Source organism: Dipodomys merriami, unplaced genomic scaffold (genome assembly GCF_024711535.1).
Source record: "Dipodomys merriami isolate MVZ:Mamm:240054 unplaced genomic scaffold, mDipMer1.0.p SCAF_35, whole genome shotgun sequence".
In the NCBI taxonomy this organism is placed as follows: domain Eukaryota; kingdom Metazoa; phylum Chordata; class Mammalia; order Rodentia; family Heteromyidae; genus Dipodomys; species Dipodomys merriami.
In genome coordinates, this window is record NW_027205048.1 from 12,507,221 (window position 1) to 12,526,263 (window position 19,043).

At 43.2% G+C, this 19,043-nt stretch overlaps 1 protein-coding gene across 9 annotated transcripts in view; it reads left to right on the forward strand.

The window, feature by feature from the left end:
• Window positions 1-8,324: 8,324 nt before the first annotated feature.
• The window catches only part of Plekha1 (pleckstrin homology domain containing A1), a 51,345-nt gene continuing 40,626 nt past the window's right edge, over window positions 8,325-19,043 (forward strand). For 8 of the 9 annotated variants that reach the window (XM_069988211.1, XM_069988214.1, XM_069988220.1 and 5 more), the window contains exon 1: window positions 8,325-8,429. The gene's annotated coding sequence lies outside the window, so the exon portion shown is untranslated. Of the gene's footprint in view, window positions 8,430-8,821; window positions 8,958-19,043 lie in introns of those variants that run through there. The other variant, XM_069988212.1, reaches the window with a different exon arrangement.

Genomic DNA, 19,043 nt, shown 5'->3' on the forward strand with positions numbered 1-19,043 from the left:
CCTCCCCCCTCCCCCCCATCCCAATCCTTCTCCTTCCCCCCCCCCCCCCCCCCCGCACTGACGTTGTAAAGCTCGTTTTGGACATGACAACTTGTACTTCTCATTGTTGCAACAGGTCCACCTGTATCCTTAAACAACTGGTTTTTCCCCATCTCCTCCACAAGTTATACTGACATCAAATATAGTGAAAGCAGGGGTTATACTGTGGGGGAGGGACATACAAAGCAACAAAGAGATAATCTTATAAATGCGTTAGAAACACATGCATGAAAGAACAAAACATTAAAATACATATCTAAGGGTCCATTTTCCTGACCTCACATTATCTGACCTTTTCCGCTTGACTCATACATATACTAGATATTACAAATAAGGGAAACCATGGGACCTATGTTTCTTTGGGCCTGGCTTACTTCACTTCATATAATTTTTTCCAAGTTTTTCCATTTCCTAACAAATGGGGCAATGTCATTCTTTCTGATGGAGGCATAGAATTCCATTGTGTATATATACCACATTTTCTTGATCCATTCATCTACTGAGGGGCATCTGGGTTGGTTCCATATCTTAGCTATGGTAAATAATGCTGCAATAAACATAGTTGTGCTGGTAGCTTTAGTGTGGTCTTGTTTGCAAACATTTGGGTAAATGCCCAAAAGTGGGATTGCTGGGTCATAGGGGAGCTCTATGTGAAGTCTTTTGAGGAACCTCCATACTACTTTCCAAAGTGGTTGAACAAGTTTACATTCCCACCAACAATGAAGTAAGGTTCCTTTCTGTCCACATCCCCTCCAGCATCTGTTGTTGTTAGAGTTCTTGATTTTTGCCGTTCTAACTGGAGTGAGGTGATATCTCAATGTTGTTTTGATTTGCATTTCTTTTATGGCTAGGGGAGAGAGCATATTTTCTAGTGTAGGGCTAGACCCAGGTTGGGAGGGTTGTTTTTATACATTTACCTAAGAAGGAGTCAGGATCAACAACAATTGTCATTCACTGGGTATGGAACAGGATGAGAGAAGAAGGAATTCAAGGAGGAAGCTAGTCCTCTCTTTACTGACGGGGAGGCGGTGGACTGTAATGAGACTATAAGAGGAGACTGGTTCTGCAGGGAAATACCCACGATGCCCTTGACTGTCTTTCTGACTTTCCATGGACTAAGAATAGCTGGGAGCTTTCTCTGCTCTTGGCTGGTGGTACTCTTACCGTCCCAGACGACAGCTTGAAGAGCTCCACCCATTTCTCCTGCTTCCTCCTGGTGGTTCTGCTAGGCTGCAGTCATACCAAGTTGCTGCTGTAATTCTGAGAGGAAAACAGAGGAATCCAAGCAACAGTGAGTGGGTCATGGGGAAGAGGCCCTGGACCAGGACTAGGGAGTGCCACGTTTGATTTTGGCTCTTTATTTCCCTTACCAGTTTCTTCCTATAAAGCAAAACAGCTGGGGCCTGGATCTCAGCATTGGGTGTGCATTAGACTCACCCAAAGATTTTGCAAACCTACTGACACTAAGGGAAGCTTGTGGTTCATGCCTATAATCCTAGCTACTCAAGAGGCTGAGATTTGAGAACCAGGGTTTGACACCAGCTCAGGCAGGAAAATCCATGAGACTCTTATCTCCAATTACTCACCAGAAAAGCTGGGAGTGGAGCTGTGGCTCAAGTGGTAGATAATTGGACTTGCGCAACACTCAGGGACATTGCTCAGGCCCTGAGTTCAAGCCCTAGGACCAGCACACACACACACACACACACACACACACACACACACACACACACACACCCCACACCACACACACACACACACACACACACACACACACACACACACACACACACACACACACACACACACACTCAGAGCTACTGACACCACAATGAGATTTCATTACATACTTGCCAGAAAAGTGAACCATACCAAAGCTGGTGGGAATGAGTAACCAGAATTCTTAGGTAGTGCTAATAGGAGTGAAATTCTTATGAAATTAAATGTACTCAGTCGGTGATCCACCAACACCATCTGCTAGCCACCAAAAGAGTTGCACAAGTGCATCTAAGAAACTATTCATAATAATCCCAAACTGGAAACTCAAATATCCATCAGTTTAAAAAGTTAGGTAAATTGTGCTTTGTTCACAAAATGCAATATTACACAGTATGTACCACACATTAACAGACACATTTTATAGATAACAAAGTACATAGATAAAAGGAGTACATAATACACTCTGCTACTACAAATACATGGAGTTCAAAACAGGCAAAAGTGATCTTTGATGATGCAAGTCAGAAGAGCAGATGCCTCTGCCTGTCAGGGAAGGCCTTGTAGAGGTGGTCATACATATAGACTGTAGATGTCTATGTATATGTACAGTACATATACTATATATACATTATATGGATGAGAGCTATATGAAATATATTTTAGGTTATACCTCAAAACAAAATAAAAAGCAATTAGAAAATAGTAATGCTGCTGAACGCCAGTGGCTCACACCTGTAGTCCTAGCCACTCAGGAGGCTGAGATCTGAGGATTGAGGTTTAAAGCCAGCCCAGGCAGGAAAATCTGTGAGACTTCTATCTCCAATAAACCACCAGAAAATGGGAAGTGGCGCTGTGGCTCAAGTGGTAGAGCACTTGCCTTGAGCAGAAGAGCTGAGGGACAGTACCCAGGCCCTGAGTTCAAGCCCCATGACTGACAAAAAAAAAAAAAAAAAAAAAAAGCCATGCTACTTCCTAGGACCAGAGACTCTGTGTGTGTTGGGGGTGAGGCGGGAAGAGCATTGCTGAGGCTTGAACTCTGGGCCTGGGCACTGTCCCCAAGCTTTTTTTTTTGCTAAGGCTAGAACTTTACCATTTGAGCCACAACTTCCTTCTCGTTTGTTGGTATTTAATTGGAGATAAGAGTTCATGGACATTCTTGCCTGGGTTGGCCTTGAACTGTGATCCTCAGATCTCAGCCTGTAGAGTAGCTAGGATTACAGACGTAAGCCACCCATGCCTGGTCAGAGATTCCTTTTAAAATTATAACCTTTAAGTAACTGTACAAAGGGGTTTCAATTCAACATGGCAGCTTAGGAGTACAATGCAGGACCAGAGATTCTGATTGGATTTTTTTTTTCAAAAGCAGCCCCAATGACTATAACGCTCAGCAGACCCTGACCCCTACTCATTTCCATAATTCCTCTTAAAGACCTTCTGTCTCCAAAGTTCCAGGACTTGGTGCAGAGGCCAGCTGCTGGGCTTATCCTGGAACGCACAAACTGCAGGTGTCGCCTCCGGAAGTCGGTGCTGAGCTTTCTTTTATCTGAAGGAATTCTAGCATGAAGTGTTAGTGCAGGGAAGGGTGCTGAAGCCTCCCGCTTTGGGAGAGTGTGTCTCTGTAGCCAGGACAGTGCTCAGGCTTCTTGTAGCCAAGGCCCTGTGTGTACACCTGCTCTTGGCTGGAGTCCAGGCATGACATCCCCCTCTCAGCCCTTCAAAAGCCCCGCTGAAGAGACAGGAAAGCTGCGATTCAAATACACCACAGTGGGACTGGGCGAATAATTGTGAATGGAATTCATGCTTGATACTTGTGGTTCTCACAGCTGCAGATGCGGGGTGGGGTGAGGGATCACCATGGGAATTCTGAGTCTTGCTAAGCGCTGACTGCAGCTTCCATTGTTGAGCTCTGATTACAGCTTTTGTTTCACTATAAAGTACAGTTATTAAATGCCATTTGGGAACAAAGATGTATTTACATGCAGAGGGGTGCAGAAAAGGCATGTTTATTTTTAGAGCTGACTCTGTCACTCACAGGGGATAGGACAGTTGTAAGGGGAGGAAAGCAACCTGGGAGTTTTAAGATAAAAGTGAAGTATTTCCTTAGGGAAACAGGGAGGACTAGAAATGATGAAGCTACCACAGTCCTGCCCTTGTCTGTCTACCTTTGTCAATTTAGATTCATTTTTTGTGGCCAAGAAAGAGGAGGCAATGTACACGAGCCAAACTGCAATCCTAGTCCTTTAGACCAGTGACCTGAGACCTTCCAAGGCAGAACTCTTATTTCTGAAAGGCCAGATCCACATGGTTCCCCTTTCTAGCCATCCTGACCACCCCATGCTGTCCCGTGGCCACGTATGAGATCCACAGTAGTTAAAGGAATTCTAGAACCACACCACTGACCTCCCTGGGTAGATATTCTGCATGTGTTACCTATTGCCCTGTTCAGGCAGGCTCAGGAGTTGATAATAGTATCACCAATGTCAATGGTGCCCTTCATGTGCCAGAACGTTCCATGATTATTTAAGACTGGAAATGAGCCTGTTTTCATCTCCATCTTCCAGATGAGGAAATGTTCCCAGCATCATTCAGCTGCTCAATACTGATGGATTCCAGAGCTCTGGCCTGTGTCTTCCGTCTCTGGGATACCTTGATTCCCTGGGGTGCCTTCCTTCCCTGGGGTGCTTTGCCTTCCTTACCTGAGGCGGAGCCTTTGTCAAGCAGAGTCTCAGGGTATAAGGTGCAATTCTTGTGTCTCTGTTCCTTGGTGGTCAGAGGATAGCACACAGCCAGGCGTCTGGACCATTTGAGACACTGATTGTGTGGGATGTGAATGATCTCTTCTGGCAAAAGCCAAGATGGGTGAGAGAAATGACTGAAGCGGGAGTTTGGCTGGAGTTAGACAGTTAAGTGTCCAGGATCTGACAAGCAATTCCCACAAGGGGAGATATTTATGAAGTCGAGATGGAATCCTCCTCCTAGCCTCCCCCAACTTTATTTGGAAAGAGCTGTCATCTTCTAGCATGCCCCCCATTTTTACCTAGCCATTCAGCAATATAGATGATCTATTTCACTTCAGAAAACCTTTCTGTTCAAGTGTGGAAGACACACTGGAGCAAGAGGCCACATGTTCCGACGATAGCGGTCACTCAGTGCTCCTCAATTATACAGCTTAGTAATATCCCAGAACTGCCTTATGTGGGCAGAATAATTAGAGTATGAGCTAACCAAGAAGTCTGATGCCGCTGGAATCTCCCTGGCCTCCCAGATCATGGGGTTGTTGGGGACTTTCAGGGCTCCAGTGGCTTTATGGTGATTTTATATCACATGAATCCAGATGTTCAGAGTTAGGATCCTATTCTTGTTGCCCGAGGATTAGAAAGCAGGAATGATCTCAATTCTGCCTTCTACAGATCTTGGAGGCCATCATCTTCCCAGTTCTCTTTTCTTTCCCCTTTGTGGGCCTCATGAAGGAGCTATAAGGAAATCTTGCTGTCATTCCCACTCTTTCCTGGAGGTGGAGGATTGTGCCTAACCCTGGGTTTCGAGAGTCATCTCCAGGAGACTCCACGTACCTCATTTGTAGTCTGGGCAGGTCCCTTCATTTAGCCAGCCCTGGGTAATTATTGGGAACTATCCTCTCTCACTAGGTTGTTGCCAGGTGCGTGGGCGTGGCCTAGAGCCAGCCTCTGTCTCCTGCTGGAAATCCAGCCACAGAAGTAAGCCCAGGTTACTTCTTTTCCCTGGTTCTGGTTTTACTTTTATGCCATGGAAAAGGGAAGAGCTGTTTTTAACTCTCTGCTGCTTGGTTTCTGCAGAGGATACAGAAGAACCATGCTGGGTTCAAGGAGTGTTCAGTTCATGTTTAATTCTTGTCCTACTTTAGCTTTGATTTCTAGTTTGGTAGGGGTTTACCTCTGGAATTGCTTCTTCTGTTCGGTGTCTCACTCTGTCTATAAAGAGTGCTTGTGAAATTCTTCATTCAGCAGATGTTTGTGTTCAAGGCATTAAGAATACAACAATGACTGAAAAAAATTCTCTCTGTGTGTAGGGATTCTAGTAGGATGAGAAAAATAAACAAGACAAATGTGTGATTTTATATTCACATTTAGTAAGTAATATGTGACTACTGTTCATGAGAAAAAATAAAGCAGGGAAGTATTCATAGAGGGAGAGAAGACAAATACTGTATCAGAGAGAGAGAGTAAGAGCCCAGTAATGTATGCCTTTCGATCAGTTACATGACTTCTTTACATTGCTTTACTTCATTTTATTTTAAAAGGACAGATATCTTTTGGAAGGATCTAGGACCTAGCACTAAATATGCAGAAAGAGATCAAGAAATATTTTTTGAAGCAGAACATCAAAATAACTTACCTGATAATGTCTCATATACTTGAATTCCTATTCCTTTGTTCTTGACAGGATTCATGGAATATTCCAGCACACTTCAGTGCCCTCAGTGGGCCTTGACTGTTCTTGGTTTGCTCAGGCTGTAATTTCAACAGGGGAATATTCCACATACTTTTTTTTTCTTTAAATAACACTGAAAGAACTGTTATATAATAAATCTATCCATCCAAAAAAATCCTGAGGAAAAGCAGAGAACTTTGGGTTTTTCTTTTCTTCTTCCTCTCCCTATCCGGCCCCTCCCCCTCCTGCCCCCCCCTCCCCTTCCTCCTCCTCCTCCTCCTCCTCCTCCTCCTCCTCCTCCTCCTCCTCCTCCTCCTCCTCCTCCTCCGTCTTCTTCTTCTCTGCACTTCTTGGCAGATCAGGAGATATAGCCAGTTCTTGCTATATCTCAACTTCGATTACTTTGTTGGGATTACTGGGATTACTTTGTTGTACATCTCTGGACAAATCAAGTCACCTCTATGGCTTTCCTCATTGTGTATAGACTTGACTTTCAAAGTCAGACAAACTTTAGGATTCATTCTGCAAAGAAAAAAAATAGAGCAAAGGAATAATTTCACACTATTTGGCCCAATGGTGACTAATGGTTCCAGGTAGGAAGAACTCAGAGGCTCACTGCTTCAGTGGTCTGATTTCAGGGCTAGGGTTTTCAGATTGAATAAAAGATGTTAAATTTGAACTACAGACAAACAGGAAATGTCTGTTTTGTATGTCTCAAATCTCTCCAATGGAATTTTCTAGGGCTCTAGAGCTCAAAAGATGAGGACTTCTTCCAGACCTTCAAGCCAGGAAAAGCCAGCCCAAAATGCCTAGCCAAATCAGAGGTGACATCTGGATTTTTAGGTGTAAACTTTTATTTTTAAATGTCAGCTACACACCAGTTAAATCAATAAAACCCAACTCAGTGAGTGACGGAAACAGAGTGCTCTGGCTACTTCATAGACTGGTAGGTCCAAAGCCTTTCAACCATTACAGAAACAAGGAAAAGGAGACCCGGAAGAAGAGAGAGGTGCCAGCAGGCTGTACAGCTGAGGTTTTTCAGAAGATACCATAACAATCAGTTTGAAAGACAAGCAGCAGAAGGGGAACAATCAGAGCCAGCACAGGAGTGTTCCACGGGGTTCCCCACTAATCCACCTGTTTATCCAGCGCTGAGAACTGTATGTCCTACTTCTAGACATCGCTAGTATCACGTACATCTTCACATAGGCAGGGGGTTTTGAAAAGTGTTGATAAAGATTTTGAAGGCGGGAGGGTGTGATGGTGTTCAGGGAGAAGAAAGGACACAAAGGGAACAAATATTGGAGAATCAAATGCAAGCCCTACGAAAAGTGTGGTATGTGATTCTTTTCCAGCCCTTTGCATGTCTGAATATTTCTCATTCTTCAGGTTTCTGTCAAGTATCACTTCTTCAGAGGCCTTTTCCTGAGCACCCTCTCCGAGGACGTGTCCTCTGCCCCTCTCTCGGGAACTCGGTAGTGTAACTTAGGCGCTAGCTCGCCCTATAGAACACAGGCTACAATGAGGGCAGGTCCTTGACGCACTGAACCTGATCCACAAATACGTTAGACATTCCTAAGTATTTACGAGAACGTAACAGTCCCGAAAGCATTCCCAAGTCTTTCTCTAAATGTCTGGACTTAGCCTCTGGTCCTGTCAACACCAATTCTAAGGAGGTGGAGCTCCATCTGTAGGAAAAAACAGGAGCGGAAAAACCTAGCGCGAAAGAAAAAAAGGGCTTTACTCCGGGTCACGCTGCACCTACGAAGTCCTACCTCCTGGACAGACTATAACAGCTAGCAAACAAGTTCTCTGCATAGGAACCCGGCTTATTGTTAAAGATACTTGGAGCTTGCAGCTGTGGGTGATGACATCAGAGAACTCGGAGTTCCACTTCGCAGCTAAGCCTCGTGGTTCTCGAAAACTACGAATCCCAGGATGCAGCACGGCGCAGGGGCCCCCAGAGCTCTGCGCGCGTCCCGCCCACCCGGCGCGTTCCGGATCGCCGCCCTGGAACCAGGAAGACGCTCGAATCCCGGGGCCCGCCACGCCGCCGGGCACGCGCGCGGCCTCTTGGGACTTGTAGTTTCGCCGGGGCTGGGAGTGTCCGCCCGGGAATCTCAGCGGCCGTCTGGGGGCTGAGGCGGCGCGTGCGCGCGTGCGCAGTGCGCGGGCGGGCCGTCGTGGGCGCCGCTCCCGGCAGCCGGGTGCCTGTGGGAGCCGGGACCGCGGCGGCGCCGGTGTTCCGGGCCGAGGCCGCGGTAAAGAGGGGCGTGAGACGTGCGGACGTGCAGGGGCTGGGGCAGGTGGAGGGGGTGAGGCCGGACGCGCGGGGCGGCGGGGGCTCCGGGAGCGGCGTGGCGGCGGCCGGGCGAGTGCGGGGTCGCGCCCCGCCGCCCAGCGCGGTACCTGGGCGCGGCCGGCTCACCTGCGCGGGCGGGCGGCGTCCGGCTCCGGCGGCGCGCGGTGCGGGTCCCCGCCTCAGCCCGGCCACCGGGGCGGGGGTTCCCGCCGGGGACTGCGGGCGCGCCCTCCCTCCTCTCTTGCCCGCCCTCCCTCCTCCTCTGGCCCTCCCTCCTTCTCTCGCCCTCTCTCTCCTCCCTTTTCTCCTTCCCTCTTTTTCTCCCTCCACTTCTCTTTTCTCCCTCCCCCCTGCGGCCCTCCCCCTCCCTGTGCCTCTGTGGACGTGCCGGCCAGCTGTCCGGGATTCCCGGCGGCGACCCCGGGGCGCGTGCCCGCGGGCATCCCCTCCTGGAGCGTGAGCGCGCTTCCGCCCCGGGCCCGTCCAGGTGGGCCTCGCGCCGTGCGGGTGATGTCCGCTCGCGTCCTCGTGGCGCGGACGGCCGGGGCGCGAGTTGGATGGGACTCCGCGCCCAAGGTCAGGCGGCGGGACCCGGGCGCGAGGCTGGCGGGCCGTCCCGGGCGGCCTGTGGTTCGTTCCCGACGCTTGGTGTGGACGGCCCGGGGGTAGCCCCTCCGGGGAAAGTGGTCTCGGCATTTGCACCTGCCGCTTTGGGTACGGAGGTCCTGGCTGTGCTACACCCCAAGAACGCCTCGGAACGGTCGGGAGCACGTATTCGAGCCGTGCGTGCCACGTTCTTCTCTTCCCTCTCCCGAGCCCATGCAGTACTCGTTTTCTTTACAATTGAGTGTTGTGTGTTTTAATAAGGTTTTCTTTGCTGTAATGAAGTCATTGCCCTTTGTGAATTGGTTTTCTAACTAGAAAATCTTATTTCCTGTGTGTTTAATGACTGGAACAAATCGTGCACTCTAAGGTTCTTACCATTGTCTTTTATCTTAGAACTACTGAGCAATTTGCTTTACTTCCCCCAAGTACCCAGCTTGCATGGTTTGTATGTTTAACACCATTGAAAAAAAATGCAACAATGTTTGGATGAATGATGTGTAAGTCAGAGAAAAACTTTGGGAAAAAAAAGTCAACCTTTTTCTTTGGAATCTGGAGAACTTGGAACTATTTCAGTATTAGTAAGTTTTATTTGACTAAACTGCTTCTTATTCTTCATACTTTTTTTTCACCTGTGGTGAAAAAAATACTTCCCCAAATAATTTTGTTCAAATATTCCTCATCTTAGCCAAATCATCGCAAAGGAAATTAGATTATTGGTTCGTTTCAACAACAGTGTTAAGCTTGGCAGAATTTAGGCTGAAGGCCAATTTATCTTGTAGAAGCTATAAACTCTACAGTGTGTTCATTGACAGGTTTTTCGTTCCTTTTATATCAAGATATAGGTTTGAGAATTTGTCTTTATGGGCAACCAATGGATTACTTTTACCACACGGAGCAGGAGCATGTTGCTTTCCATCTTTCTTTATCTTGCTAATTAGTAATTTTATTGTTGCTATGGGAGAGAGGAGATTAGGTTTGTAACTTTTTCCTTTATATTTTTAGCAATGTATCAAGCAAAATAGGAAAGAGAGATGGTGTGTAAATGCGTTTGTCAGAGACCAGGAGAGACAGTGGAACAGGATAAGTATACAATTGTGAGGAAACTGCCATGAGTTCATAAGCCGGAAGGACCTTTTTAGAAGTGTTCAAGGATGTTAAGAATAGCATTGGGTTCTTTTCTTTGAAAGCCATTGTGGCCAATCTTTAAGTATTGGCTAACACATTATGGGATATGATGCTATTGGGGAAGGTGGAAACATTTGGTATTTTTATCGAGATGTCTCTCCCCCCTCCAAAAAACCCCTCACATTGGATAGAGCTTTTAAAAAGCAATTTTAAGAATATTTTTGCCAAGGGGCTGGGATAGTGGCTTGGTGGTAGAGTGCTTGCCCTGCATGCATGAGGCTCCGGGTTCGATTCCTCAGCACCACATAAGCAGAAAAAGCCGGAAGTGATGCTATGCCACAAGTGGTAGAGCCCTAGCCTTGAGCCGGAGAGCTTAGGGACAGCGCCCAGGCCCAGAGTTCAGGCAAAAAAAAAAGAATGTTTTTGCCTAAGGCTGAATATTCTTAGTCATATAAGACTATAAGACTATCACTTCGATGGTGTGGTACTGGAAAGCCCAGAATGAAATCTAAAAAATCATTTTTTTAGTATAATTTTAGTCAGACTTTGATGTCAACATATTGCTTGATGTTAGCTATTCTTAATGTTTAACCCTGGCATTAGTAAAAATGAGGAAGATAGCTTTCTCATAGAATGTAGTAACTATTCAGATGGGACAAAACTTTCATAATTGCTTTAATGATATAGAAAGTTTCAAGTACTGTAGCAGTGACTGCCCCAAGTACTTTCTCTAATTAGATTATTGCTGTGAGCATGGGTGCTCACCTACTTGAGCAGTTTATTTTAATTCGGATGGGCTCTGGGTTAATATGAACAGCAGAATGGTTACTGCTTCGAAATGGAGTTACTTTTAACCCTTCATTGGTAGTGTGAAGACTTTTAAGTTTCAAAATTTAAGAAATCACTTGAGATCTGCAATCATAAATGGATTCAGTAGGAGATAAATAGTGAATTTAATTTTAAGTTTTCTGAGCATTCGTGAGTACACAGCATTTGGATGGTTATTGACTTGGTATCTGAAAGGACTTCATGACTCAGATACTTTTGGAAGCTTTAGATGCTTGCCTGTAATGCTTAATTAGTTTTAGAAACATGCTTTTGTTTGAAAGGTAAACTTTCTGTTGATATTTGCTAAGCAGTAGGACTCTGTTAAAATTAGTAATTTTAAACCACTTAACAAAGTAATATTTTTCCTTGTAGGTACTATGTGATAAAGTATGTGAATTTGTAACTTCTAAATGAGATCCAAGCAAGTATTTGTTTGCTGTTTATTTTAGTAAGCCTCCTGACTGGTTGAATAGCTTTGATTTGGGATTTTATATCAAGCTGTGTGTGTGTGTGTGTGTGTGTGTGTGTGTGTGTGTGTGTGTGTGTGTGTGTGTGTGTGTGTGTGTGTGTGTGATCAAGGCTAGGAGTGCTCCACTGTGTGTGTGTGTGTGTGTGTGTGTGTGTGATCAAGGCTAGGAGTGCTCCACTGTGTGTGTGTGTGTGTGTGTGTGTGTGTGTGATCAAGGCTAGGAGTGCTCCACTACTTGAGATTTGGGAAGGTAGTGTTTCAGGGATTTTATATCAAGCTCTGTGTGTGTGTGTGTGTGTGTGTGTGTGTGTGATCAAGGCTAGGAGTGCTCCACTACTTGAGCCACAGCTCTACTTCCAGCTTTTTTTCACAGTTAATTGGAGATAAGAGTTTCATAGACTTTACTGTTTGGGCTGTCTTCAAATCTCAATCCTCAGATCTCAGCCTCCTGAGTAGCTAGGATATCAGGCTTTCATTATTGAGCTGAAATTTCTGTGGAATTTTGTAAAAGAAAATAAGAGTCATTTAGGATATTCCTTTAAAAATTAAATATGTTTTAGACTAAAATACTTTTTCCAAGTAAAACTTACCAGACTTGTCAGTCTGTTGTTAGCTTTATTCTTCAAAAGGTTGTGGTTTTCCCACTTCAGGGAGCCTTTCTTTTTTTAGTTTAGCCATTGAGCTCTAGATTCTGGATTCAACAAACACTAGAATTGGAAGCTATCTCAGAGGGCTTCTAACAGGGCTTCTTGCCCAGTGCAGTAAATCCTCCCTGAGCATCTCCATGTCAGGTGCTTTCTCCCCTTGCAAGCAGTGTTAACGCATATGTCCTCAGATCAGGTCATTGAGCAGTCCAGACTTGATGAGAACAAACGTATAAGACAGTGTTAAATTATTGCCATTCACTGCTTCAACAATGCTTTGGTAAGTTCTTTCTCTCCTTACCTCCATACAGCCTCAGTATGTCGAGATAGCTTTACATCATTTTGAAGAACTCCATTCTAATCTAGCCAGTGTAATCTATTAATCTTTTAAAAAATATGTTTTTTTTTTGGTTGGTCGTGGGTCTTGAACTCTGGGCCTGGGTGCTGTCCCTGAGCTCTTTAGCTCAAGGCCAGCTAGCGCTCTACCATTTGAGCCAGAGCACCACTTCCAGTTTTCTGAGTGGTTTATTGGAGATAAGAGTTTCTTGAATGTTCCTGCCCGGTCTGGCTTTGAACCACAGTCCTCAGATCTCAGGATCCTGAGTAGCTAGGATTACAGGCATGAGCCACTGGCACCTGGCTTTTAAAAATATTTTTAAAAATCGTTATTATAAAGGGGTACAGAGGAATTACAGTTACATAAGTCAGGCAAAGAGTACACTTCTTTTTGGACAGTGTCACCACAATGTTACCCCTTCCCTTGCACTCTCCCAGTTTTTCTTCCCATCCACACCCACAGGATGTATCTAGTTCATTTCAACATAGTGTCTAGTGAATACCACTAAAACTATTAATTTTATATTGATTGTAGAACTTGTTTTCCCCTTGACCCCAGGGCCTGGCCACTTTCTGCCTAAATCATGTGCTCTTGGGATACCTCTTTCTTGTTCCGCTTCAGGGATGTAATTAGACTGGGAGAACTGAGAAGATTAATGGAAAAAGGGAAATGTTTTTTTTATCTGGTTCTTCTAAAGCCCTCTTTTGATTAACCTTGGCCGGCCATTGATGTCCACTGATAGCTAGACTGGCCTTCTTCCCTTGTAAGAGTTGTAGGAAGACCACCTACTGAGCATTTCCTGCATGTGAAATTTTCTGTGCTAAACTTTCCAGCCAACACACTGCCAGCATATTCTTGAGTGTTCTAGGGTAAGTCAGGGGAGGATTTTTTTCTCTCTCTAGTCAGATTCTTTGGTGATGACAAGACCACTTGAGTTTAGTCCTACTAAACCACTTGTTTAGTACTACTACTTGCCATTCAAGGTTTGAAAATTATTATCCTTTTGATCCCAAATGGTGTGCAGGCTGCTTGTCTGTGTCTCTCCTGTGACCTGCTGTTTCTCCTTGGTTGTCCTTGTCCTGAGTCTGTCACACAGTTCACTGTGTATTTAGACACTGAGTTGGAGAATGTGATGCCAGTCACCCCATCTTCATGACACTTGATCTCAGTGAATGATTCCTCTTGGAGGCTCTAGGCATTGTTAGTGAACACCTTCCTCTTCACTTGACTCTCTGAAGAGTTGAATAGGTGATTTCCCCCTCACTTTTGACGGTTGCCTCTATAAAAGGTGAGGATGGTAAGGAGGTGCCAGATCCCCAAGGTGGGTGTGGCAGGGAGGTGGGTGAGCCATGCCTGACTCCACTGATGCCTGACCCTTGATGTCTGTACGGCTTGCCCTCTGTGTCTGCAGATACTACCAAGCAGAGATGGAAAGTATTGGAGGAAAGACTTGTGTCTGTCCTAATCATCTACAGACTTTGTTCTTGTCATTATTTCCTAGCCATGCAGTCCAGTAGATATATAGCATTTACATTGGGTGAAATGTTGTGTAAGTATTGTACAAATAGGTGTGTTATGATGCAGAGAAGATGTACAGAGGTCATGCTCTAATACTGCCATTTTATATAAGGGACTGGAGTGTCAAAGTTTTGGTTATCTGTGGGATTCTAGGACCAGTCTCTGGATATGGAGGGATGACAGTGCCTCCTCAACTTTGTTTCTGTCAAATTCTGGGGCGACATGATAGCTCATGCAGCATCTCATTAATTATTTGAAGTTTTGTGGACCTGAGGAGGTCTCACTAACCAGAATTTGATTGTTCCTTTTAAAAAAATTTTGTCATTTTGTGTTTTGGTGTACCTCATGGTTTCTGAGATGCTGACTGTGGTTATATTACTATATGAGTGATTTGTACGGCCTAATTAGCTTTAGAGCAGAAGGAGGGCATAAGGATAAATGGGGGGGAGGGTTAATAATTTTATTTCCTTGCCTAATGTGAGTTTTACTAAGAATATAAATTCAAAGAGAAAGAAATATTTGGGCCTTTTTCCTTCTAAATAAGACAGTTTAATCTGCTAAATAATTTCTTACCTGGTGAAGGAAAAGCTAGCTTTTATCTGGAAACTTCCATTGTTAGTATTTAATGCAGTAATTATGGGTTACTCAATATTTCAATGAGCCAATAGTTTTTTCGTGCCTTTCATGTATCAGCCACTGTTTTAGGTATTTTAGAAACAACAGTGAATAGCATTAAAAACAAAAAATCCCAGCTCTCAGTGTACCTGCATTGCTGTGTAGGGAAACAGGAAAGAAGCAGGCAAAGAATAAATGGTATCATTTCTTAGATATTGATAAATACTAATAAGAGGTCTTGGCAAATCAGATTAGGACCTTAATGGTCACTAAATAAAATGACAGTTGAGTTTAAGGCACTTTGTGTGTGTGTCTCTGTGTATGTCTATATCTATGTCTGTCTGTCTGTCAGTCTGATGAGTCTGGGGGCTAGATGAAGGAGAAGCAGTCTGTTTGTATTGAGATGGGGTGAGCAGAAAGGTGAGGCTTATAGGCCTTAATGCTTTGGTTTTTATTTTGATTAGGATATGGTACTGTTGAAATAATGGTTTTCAATCTTGGCTGAACATGATAATTACTTAGGTAGCCTTAGAAAAGTACTGATTTCTAGATTCTATCCCCGAGTTTCAGATTTAATTGATCTGGTAGAAAGGACCAGGCAGTCTGGGATATCAGATTTTCAAACAATTCTGATAAACAGCTGAGGTTGATACTACTGCTTCGAAGAGTTTTGAGCAGAGTGCAACCAACTCATTGCTCTCTTATCCTCCACCCATAGTTAGGGATTTGCCCATTTTGAATACTTCATATTAGTGGACTCATACAATGTTTGGTCTCCTGAGAGAAAAATGGTATCCATAAGAACTTATCTTCTAGATTCATTAGATTCTAAATCATCTGGTAAATGTAGGGGCTATAATATATCTCCATTATAAAGATATGTTGTCTCCTTTATAATTAGTAAGAAAATTGTGGGGTGATACTTTGAGACTCTGAGTATTCTGTTTCCTAACAGCCTTTCATCTGGTGAGTTTAGTGTTCTTTGAAGATGTTTGCTTAAATCATTGATTATTTGGGGATTGCAAAGTTGTGATTTTCTATTGTATTTCCAAAGATCATGAATTATATATAGAATTTCAAATTCTGATACATTGTGTAGAATTTTTTTTATGTCTGTACCTCTTTTGCTATAAAATCTTAGTTCTAATAAATGTTTTCTATCTTAATAAATTTTTTAAATAAATTATTTCAATATAGATACACTATCCTATAATGTATATAACTATACATGTCCTATCATAAACATAAAATAGTTTTAGATTCTAATACCAAGTAGGGATGCCAGGTTATAGGATAAATACATGTGTGATAGTATTAAAGTTCAGTATACATCTCAATAGGGTTCACCATTTTGCATTCCCACTATCAGTGTAAGAAAGTTCTTTGGTTTTTACAGCCTTACCAATACTGTGTATTGTCAAGGTGTTGAATTTTACAAATCTGATAGATGAGAAATGGTATCTCTGTGTAGCATAGTTGTATTTAAAGTTTTCTCTTATGGAGAATTGTGAACATCCACAAAAGTAGATAGAGTATTCTAAATAACTTCGTGCAACCATTATTTAGCCCCATTTATTTAGCCCCAACAACCATCAATCCAAGTAATGCCTTCTTTTTTTTTTTTTTTTTTTTTTTTTGTCGGTCATGGGGCTTGAACTCTGTGCCTGGGCGCTGTCCCTCAGCTCTTCAGCTCAAGGCGAGTGCTCTACCACTTGAGCTACAGCGCCACTTCTGGTTTTCTGGTGGTTTTATTGGAGATAGGAGTCTCACGGTCTCTCCTGCCCGGGCTGGCTTTGAACCGCGATCCTCAGATCTCAGCCTCCTGAGTAGCTAAGATTACAGGTGTGAGCCACCAACACTCGGCAAGTAATGCCTTCTTATGTAGCAAGTCCAGTCCCAAATGCTGTATATTTTGTCTTTCTGTCAGGAAATGATAAGGACTAATTTTTTTCTTTGGTAACAACCATATTATCATTATTATAGCAATATATGTCTATTTCCTTAATATTATCCGGCAATATTTTTTTTTTTTTTTTTTTTTTTTTTGGTCGGCCGTGGGGCTTGAACTCTGGGCCTGGGCGCTGTCCCTCAGCTCTTCAGCTCAAGGCGAGCGCTCTACCAGTTGAGCTACTGCGCCACTTCCGGTTTTCTGGTGGTTTATTGGAGATAGGAGTCTCACGGTCTCTCCTGCCCAGGCTGGCTTTGAACCGCGATCCTCAGATCTCAGCCTCCTGAGTAGCTAGGATTACAGGCGTGAGCCACCGGCGCCCGGCTCGGCAATATTTTTATTTCTAGTTTTCTTAAATATGTCAGTTTTTAATTTAATTGTTATTTTTTGGCACTATTGTGGTTAGAACTCAGGGCTTTGCATTGTACCATCTGAGCTACACCTTCATCCCTTTTTACTTTTTTTTTTTTTTTTAATGCTAGTCCAAGGTTTGGGCACTGTTCCTGAGCCTTTGTGCTCAAGGCTAGTGCTCTACTATTTTGAACCACAGCACCATTTCTGGGTTGGGGTAGTTAATTGGAGATGAGAGTCTCATGGACTTCTTTACTGCTAGGGCTGGTTTTAAACCTTGATCCTCAAATCTCAGCCTCCTGAATAGCTAGGATTACAGGCATGAGCTACTGATGCATAGCTGCTTTTGTTATTTTTTTGAATAGGTTTTATTTTTGTCCAGGCTGGCCTTGTATGTATGAATCTTTCACAGCAAGGATAACAGGTGTGTTCCACTTAGCTTTTTTATTGATTGAGCCGGGATGGGATCTCACCAACTTCTATGTCCTGGCTAGTATTTCTTATGCTCTCAAGTAGCTCTAGACTTACAAGTATGAGCCACATGTTGCAATCAGTCTATAGGTCTTTCATAGTCTCTTCAGTTTTAAAGTTACTCCTTGGTGTCTTTGCTCTACTGCTTTTTAATTTAGTTTTGAAGATGCAAGTTGTCTGTCCTAAGAATTTTACAGTATATATTTTTAAAAATTTCTGTTATGAATGATGTTGAACACCTTACCTGCTTAAAAGCCATGATAAAATTATTTTTCTAAACAATATCTGTTAATATCTTTTACCATTTTCTTTTTTCATTAAAAAAGTTTTTTTTGAAACAGGGTCTTGCTATATAGTCCAGATTAGCATTTAAGTCAGTATATGGCCCACGCTTGCCTCAAACTCATGACCCTCCCATTTCAGCTTTCCGGTGCTGGAATTACAGGTATGTAACTACCATGCCTGGCTGCTTTTACTCATTTTTTCTATCAAACTTTTGATATATTTTCATTGAGATTTTTTTCAAGTTAGATTATTCGTTGTACATTGCAAATATTTTTCTCTTTGTTTTTTTTTTTTGTGTTGCTCAGGTATTTGCCATGCAAAATTAAAAAAAAATGACAGGAGCCAGGTATGATGGTGCATGTTTGTAATCTGAGCTACATGGGAGGATGACAGCAGATGGATAATGGTTCAAGGCCAACCCAGGCAAACTGTTAGTGCAACCCCTTCTTAGCCAACAAGCCCAGCTATATGAGAGGCATAGGAAGGATTACAGTTGGGCTGGCTATGGGAAGAATAGGTGAGAAGCTTGTAGTCCAAGGCTTAACCCAAAAAAGAGGAGTACTGTGTAAGTGGTAGAAAACCTGCCTAGAAGGCAGAAGGTTGTGAGTTCAAACCCTAGAGATAGATGATAGAGAAAAGTGGGGGGAGTATTATTTGTAATAATTCAATGATTTTCAGTTGCTACCATATCCTTAATTTACTTTTTCAAGTCAGTCCTTCTCCCTAGCTCCAAGCAATCACTGATCTGCATTCTGTCTCTATAGATTGATTTGTGGGTTTTAGAGATTTTTAGAAATAGAATCATATGGCTCTTCATGTCTTCCTTTTATTACTTAGTGTAATGATTTCGAGAGCTGTTCATATTGTTGCCTTTGTTAATATACCTTTGTACTGTAAACTAGTACTCCATTGTATAGATATACAGCATTTTATTTATCCTGTTCACCTATTGATGGACATTGTGGGTTGTTTCTAGCTCGAGAGTTACAAATAAAGCTGCCAGTCCTTGTGTGTATATGTTTTCATTGCTTTTGCATGGATACCTGGGATGGAGTAGTATTTTTCTTGTTTTATTGTCAGAACTATTTCTGAAGTGGGTGTATCATTTTATATTTCGATCAACAGTGTATAAATTATAGATGTTTCACACTTTAATGATCTCTTTGCTTTTATTGATCTGGTGTGTATGTTTTTTTGTTGTTTAAATTCAGGATAATTGGGATATTGTTTACATACAATAAATTTTACCCATTTTAGTGTATAGATTCTATAAGGTTTTGCTTGTACGTAAACTGTATAACTACCACCACAATCAAGTTACACAATTCCAGCATATACACAGAGTTCCCTTATGTCCTCTGTCATCAGCTTTTCAC